The sequence below is a fragment of the Pinus tabuliformis genome, chromosome 8 (genome assembly GCF_031772625.1).
Source record: "Pinus tabuliformis cultivar Carrire ecotype Pingquan chromosome 8, CPIR1, whole genome shotgun sequence".
NCBI classification, from domain to species: domain Eukaryota; kingdom Viridiplantae; phylum Streptophyta; class Pinopsida; order Pinales; family Pinaceae; genus Pinus; species Pinus tabuliformis.
In genome coordinates, this window is record NC_142294.1 from 1778289090 (window position 1) to 1778296320 (window position 7231).

Here is a 7231-nt window from a genome sequence, read left to right on the forward strand (position 1 = left end):
GCATTAACTAACTGAACTCACAATCAATTCCACAAACTGTTGGAACTAATCTAATTGGACTTAACTCAGTTAACTGAGCTAACTAATTATAACTTAAAGTAAAACTCATCCTTATCTCCTTTAATCAAGGGATAACTTCCTGTTTGATTTTCTCCAACTAATTAACTCAAGATGAATTAATTATGATTTTACAAACAACTGCTAAGATCAAATTCGAATTTTAATTCTCAATTTTAGTTTAGGGACTAACTAAAATTGGAATGTATCCCGAAATGCTATTTATAGCAGTGCTATTTTTAGCACTTCTATTTTTAGCATTTCTTGTTTCTATTTTCAACACTCCCTCTCAAGTAACCCCAATCCTGTCTCCGTGGAACTCGAACTTGCATTTTGACAATGCCTTAGTCAAAATATCTACACACTGTTCCTCGGTCGAAACATATAGCAACAACATGATCCTCTTCACCACACAGTCTCGAAGATGATGGTGTCGGATATCAATGTGCTTGGACCTGTCATGAAATACTAGATTCTCAGAGAGTTTGATACAACTCTGATTATCGCAGTAGATCACAGTTGGATCCATCCTCTGACCAAACAATCCCACTAGAATCTTCTGCATCCAAATGGCCTTGCATGCTGCTTGACTGGCAGCCATGTATTCAGCCTCTGCTAAGCTAAGTGCAACTGACCTCTATTTCCTGTTGTACCAGGAAACTGCAGCTGAACCAAGGTTGAAGATTCCTCTAGAAGTGCTCTTCCAGTCTAATGGACTCCCTGCCCAATCTGCATCTGTGAAGCCCTAAAGCTTCACTCTCTCTGTCCATATATACCACAATCCATACCGAGATGTGCCTCTGAGGTATCTCAGCACAGGCTTTGCTGCCTTCCAAAACAGCTTGGTAGGCTGAACCATAGCTTGACTCAGCTGGTTCACTACAAAGCATAAGTCTAGTCGTGTGTTCACTAGATACATCATTGAACCCACAAGCTGCCCATAAACAGTAGCAGCTACTACCTCACCTGAAGTAGCATCCTCCTTCCTCTAGTTACCAGCTAGAGGAGTCTGCATGGGCTTGCACTTCTCCATGTGGAACCGCCTGAGTATCTCATTGGCATACTTGCCTTGAGATGCAAACACTTCCCCATCCTTCTGCCACACTTCCATGCCTAGAAATTAGTGCATAAGACCCATGTCTTTCATCTCGAACTCTCTTGCAAGGTCCTCCTTGCAAGACTTGATCAACTGATCATCACCTGTCAAAATTAGATCATCCACATAAAGAACAATGATCAATGGCTTACCTTCTACCATGATGTGAGTGAAGCCCAACCTGGTGAAATAACTGTCGATCCTGGTGTACCAAGCATGAGGTGCTTGCTTCAGCCCGTACAAAACCCTCTTGAGTCAACACACATGTGACTCATGATCGAAGGTCTCAAAACCTTCCGACTGCTTAATGTACACCTCTTCCTCAATCTTCCCATTGAGGAACGTTGTCTTCACATCCATCTGATGGATCTTCCAACCCATCTGAGCTAATAGTGCCAACATCGATATGATAGATGAGTACCTTGCTACAGGAGCAAAGGTCTCATCGTAGTTGATCCCCTCGACCTATGAGAAACCACGGGTAACAAACCTTGCCTTATGTTTCTCAACACTGCCATCAGTTGCTTGCTTTACCTTGTAAAGCCATCTGGAACTCACCACTGACTTGTCCTAAGGTCTTGGGACAACATCCCACACACTGTTCCAAATGATAGAGCCGTACTCCTCTACCATAGCATCAAACCAGACTGGTTGCTGCATTGCTTCCTCGAAAGAAGAAGGTTCGGTCTCTACACACTCCCCAACTAGGGCCATGTAACCAGTGTACCGCTCGGGTGACCTCCTTTGTCTGTGCTGAGAAGATGGCTGCCCCACATTCTCTCATGCATCCATCATCAACATGTCAGCTTCCCTTGAGCGTTTCCGCCCATCTCTGGAAGACCCAGCATAAGTGTATGTCTCCACTCCCGGATCCTCTGCATGCAGCTACTCCGCATCAATTTCAGGCTCCTCCTCCTTAGGAACTGAAAGTTCCTCCTCTGCATGCAACTTGAGCTCCCTCTCAAGTGATACTCGCATGGCTTTCTGCTCTTCAAGCTTCAGATCTTTGCATACCACTGTCCTCTGCTGGTAGGTAGAAACACCCGATATTTGTGGGGTGTATCAGTGTACCCCACAAGTATCCCCAACTCAGTTGTTGGATCTAGCTTCCTCCAAGCATCTTTGGTCACATGGCAATAAACCGATGATCCAAAGATCCTGAAGTGACTCACATCTGGTCGCTTCCCGGAAAAGGCTTCCATAGGTGTCTTCATCCCCAGTATACGGTGTGGGCTTCTGTTTTGCAAGTATATTGTTGTATTGCATGCCTCATCCCACAAATGAAGTGGTAGGCTTTGGTCATGCAACATCGCTCGAGCTACTCCCACAATTGATATGTTCTTCCTTTCGGCCACCCCATTCTACTGTGGGTTATGGGGTGCCGTCAACTCCCGTTTAATTCCTTCTACAGCGCAAAAGTCCTTAAACTGTTGGTAGACATACTCTCCATCATTTTCGCTACGCAAGGCTTTTATTTTCTTTCCAGATTCTTTCTCTGCCAAGGCTTTAAACTCACAAAACCTTAAGAAGGTCTGATCCTTCTTTTGCATAAAGTAGATCCAACATCTACAAGAAAAATCATCAATAAAAATAACATAGTACCTTTGTTTAGCTCTGCATGCTGTAGAGAATGGTCCACACACATCTGTGTGAACTCACTCCAGGATTGCTCCAGCTCTACTGTCTCGATCCTGAAAGGAAGATTTCACATACTTACCTAAGGTACAACCTTTGCATGTATCCGTCTGCTCCAGTTTTCCCTTGGGAAGTCTGGTAGAAATCTGTTGCATGATCTTCAAGGCCCCATGGTGCAAGTGGCCCAATATTCTATGCCATAGCTCGCCAACATCTTGGCTCTACACCAACTCAACTTTGGAACTCAATGCAACACAGTCGTCTACCTCCAGCTTGTAGAGATTCTTAACTTGAATCCCAATCCTCTTGGTCTGTCCATTACCGATATGCCTCAGGAATACCTTTCCTTTACTAAAGACTACATCATAGCCTTTGTCTTCTGGCATAGCGACACACACAAGATTCTTCTTCAGACCAGGTACATACTTTATATCAATCAAGGTGAGAGGAGCTCCATGCTCCTTCTGAAACACAACCATACCTTCACCTGAAACATGGTACTTTCCATCATCGTCCATCTCAATCCGCATCTAGAGATCCTTATCCTCCAAGATACTTGTTGGGACTCAGAAATGTCATATTTTCATCCACCTTTTTCTTCACTATTCCTTACATTTCATCATCCCATTAACCTTTTATCATACCATTTTCATAAATACATTTGGCTTTCACCTTCTTATTTTCCATTTTATTCATTTTTTTATTACAAGTGAATTTATGATTAAATATTAGAAAATATACATATTTTTATATATATCTCAAGAATATGTGAGTTTTGTGATGTGTAGGAAATATGTGAAGAATTAATTCCAAGAGACTTCTCAAATATCTCCTCCACCATATTAAGGAGATAATTATGCAAGCCTATTCCTAAGGAGAAAATCATGGAGGATTTGGTTGGCATATCTTATCCATATCTCCTCTACCATATTAAGGAGATAATTATGCAAGCCTATTCCTAAGGAGAAAATCATGGAGGATTTGGATAGCATATCTTATCCAAAATGCTTGAGAGATTTGTGGAGGATTCAAAGGGATCATATTTTGTAATAATGGGAAAGTAGTTGAAAATGCTTGAGAGATTTGTGGAGGATTCAAAGGGATCATATCTTGTAATAATGGGAAATTAGTTGAGAGTGCTTGAGAGAATATTGGATATGTAATTATGAGATGGTTATCTTCCTCATGTATATAAGAGAGTGCTCTCTCTTCATTTGGATAATAATGAATAATGGAAAGGAATTCTTAGTCTTTCATCTTTTATTGTTATGCTTTCATGATTTGTAATTTGATTCTTGTAATATAATTTGAGATAGTTTTATTGTTGTGAGCTCACATATGTTGTTTGTCATTCAATTCTTCACATGTTGTATTGCTTTCCCTTATGCACTTTTCCTGCTTTCCTAATTAGTGTTTCAATGCCTTCTTAGATTAATTTGATTCCAGTAATCTAGATTAGATTAGTTCCACTTCAGTCCTGCATATATAGTGCATGTGTCTCGTAAGTCTACGAATCTCGGATTGACAAATTAAATAGCTTGGCAAGTACTACAACATAATTAAACGATAATATTTTCACCCAACATTTTGGTGCCGTTGCCGGGGAGGCACGATGGATTGAAGTTTAGTTTGATTTTTCATGCAAGTGTGAATTTCAATTTCTACAAGTGTGTTTTATTTTCGCAACTGTGAAGAGTGTTTGATGAATTCATGGTTCATGGTTATAATTGAAAATTTCAATTACTAAATTAATGAGCAATCCTTGTAGGAGGGTTTAATTGAGTATTGAATTCAAGATTATTTCTGTGGTCCTTTTGTTTTTAGTGTGCTGATTTGGAAGAGTTTTTGTGAACTAAAACCTTGTAAAAGGATTAAAAGCTCAGACAATTATTAGCACTATGTTTTTAGTATGTAATAATTCCTTTTTCAACATGGTTTAACAATGATTTTCAGCTTGGAACTACTCACTCAGATCCTAGTAGAAGTCAGGATCTCTTCTTCCTTGGAAGAGGAGATCTTGACAAGAATTAAAGGTTCAACTACTCCCCAATAAATAAACGAATATTCAACATCTGAAGAATCCTACATATCTGATGGCGAACAATCATTCGAATAGGAGATCGAGGAAGAAGAATAGCAGATCGGAGAAGAAGAACAGGAGTTACAACATGATCTAAGTGAGAGAAATTGTGCCTATCAAAGCTTTATCGAACAATGGTTCCAGGTAAGTACTAGATTAGATTCATCTTTTTATTTTTTAGTTGATTTGCAGTTACAGCAACTAGACTCGTTCACTCTCAAATATTTTCATCCATCATTTAAAAAATTGTTACTGGATATATTGTTGTTATTGCTACATGAATGGCTTCATTGGAAGTTTAATTACACGTAACTAATTTTTTTTCTAATTAGTATAGAGTAGGTAGGCTTTCATTTTTAGTTTTTGCTTTCATTTTCAGTTTTGCTTAGAATAAGTATGCTCTCCTCCGTGCTTAGTGCGATCACGAGGATCAGAAAATAGGGATGATTTAGACTAATTTCAGGAATAAATAAATTCATGTTTTGCAATATGCTTCATCAAAAACATCTTTCAATATGCAAATCATTGTGTCCATTTGTTAAAAAATTAAGTCTAGACTCTGTGCATTGCCGATCTCCTCTTCCAAGGAATCCAACCTAATAATAACAGTACAGAGGGAGACAGCCAGAAATCCAAGCAGCCAGCCATTTCGATTTTCCTTTTAGAAGTTAAATGTGATGGTCTCCTTTTACTTTTTATTCATTTTGGTATGGTAATCGATTTTTCATGTATTTTAGAAAGCAAAAGAGGAAAGAAAAAGCAAAAACATGGTACTGCAAAACTTTATCATGAAAGAGAGGATTCTTAATATTCGAGCGATCTGCAACCACAATTCATTCCCAGTTGAAGTATAAACCAAGCAATTTCAGTGAGAGATCTTACTGTCAAGCTACCCGATTCAACTTGTCTTCTCTACCATTTTGATCCAGGCAGAGGAAACAACTCAGATCTGTAAGATAATGTCAGAAAATTCTGCCAATGGTAAGATGGCAACCTCCACATTGCCCACTGATGAAAAGAACCCATCTCGGCTCTTCAACAGACAAAAGAGCATTCATGAAATTCTCGGAGAAGGAATCGTGGCCGATTTGATGTTATGGAGGCGAAGAAATACATCACTAGGTATCCTTGTTGGTGTTGTTGTGGCATGGATTTTATTTGAGAAATCTGGGTACACACTATTGTCACTTGTAGCCAATGTGCTTATCTTTTTGGTCACCATCTTGTTTGTCTGGGCGATTTCCGCAGCTCTCATAAGCAAGCCTCCCCCTCCCCTGCCTGAATTAGAATTATCGGACGATATGGTAAATGACACAGCTGCATCAATACGTTCCCAGATTAACTTTCTGCTTACAGTAGCACATGATATTGCCCTCAGAAAAGATCCCAAGCTCTTCCTCAAGGTGGTTGTATGTCTGTGGCTTATCTCGACTATTGGGGGTACTCACACTCGAGTACACGAGTCTTGTTATTTTGCTCTCAATTCCTGCTTTATATGAAAAATATGAAGATCAAGTAGACAGATATGCGGATATTGCTTATAATGAATTTCGGAAGCTTTTTTTTCACAATTCAATGCACATGTTATAAGTAAGATACCCAAAAACTTCTCGAAGGGCAAGAAGATGCAGTAAATTAATCTATATTCATTACAGCTGGGGTAAAAGTCTATTGAGATAAACTTGTCCTGTTCATTTGAATAGGTGAACCTGTATTTTTGAGTTTCTTAACCAAACCCGTTTTCAGGTCAATGAGATCAGTTGTAAAGCTGAGGAATTTGGATTTTTACTTCTAGGAGTTGCAGCATATGTTTTGAGGCTGGATCACCATTAGACTGCTCCAGAAACGTAAAATTGGGAAAGTTGCCTTACCATGCACCAATATCTGCCCATCTCTCCGCCCACTGTACATAAACATGCAATATTTCTAGTTGGGGGGGAATAAAAGTATGTTGGATTTTATCATTTATTTTAAAGTGAATTTGTGGGCAAAAGTTAGGATGCATATACTAACAAGTGAAATGAGATTGGTGTTATGTGTAGGTCAACGAGAAGCTTATGCAGAAAGCTCAACATTCCAATGCGACACCCTTTTCATCCACAATTAGTGTAACTTTGAAAAATAATGGACATTTCATAAATTCTTGAAAATGAGCTAATTTGTTTTTGAGTCACTTCATACAGGAATGATCGATGGAGATGGCACACAAAGGTGACAATTTTTATGCAGGAATGGTGCTAAGTTTTTCAAAGTTGAAGACAATCTAATGCAAAAGTGATTTTGCGAAATCACAATGAAACATGCATCATTGGACGCTTGAAGGAACTAATTCTTCACTGCACATATCATGACATTTTCTACTA

The 7231-nt window shown here is 39.2% G+C and overlaps 1 pseudogene; it reads left to right on the top strand.

The window, feature by feature from the left end:
* The first annotated feature begins 5471 nt into the window (after nt 1-5471).
* LOC149243304 (reticulon-like protein B12 pseudogene) lies at nt 5472-6517 on the top strand (annotated as a pseudogene).
* The last annotated feature ends 714 nt before the right edge of the window (nt 6518-7231 follow it).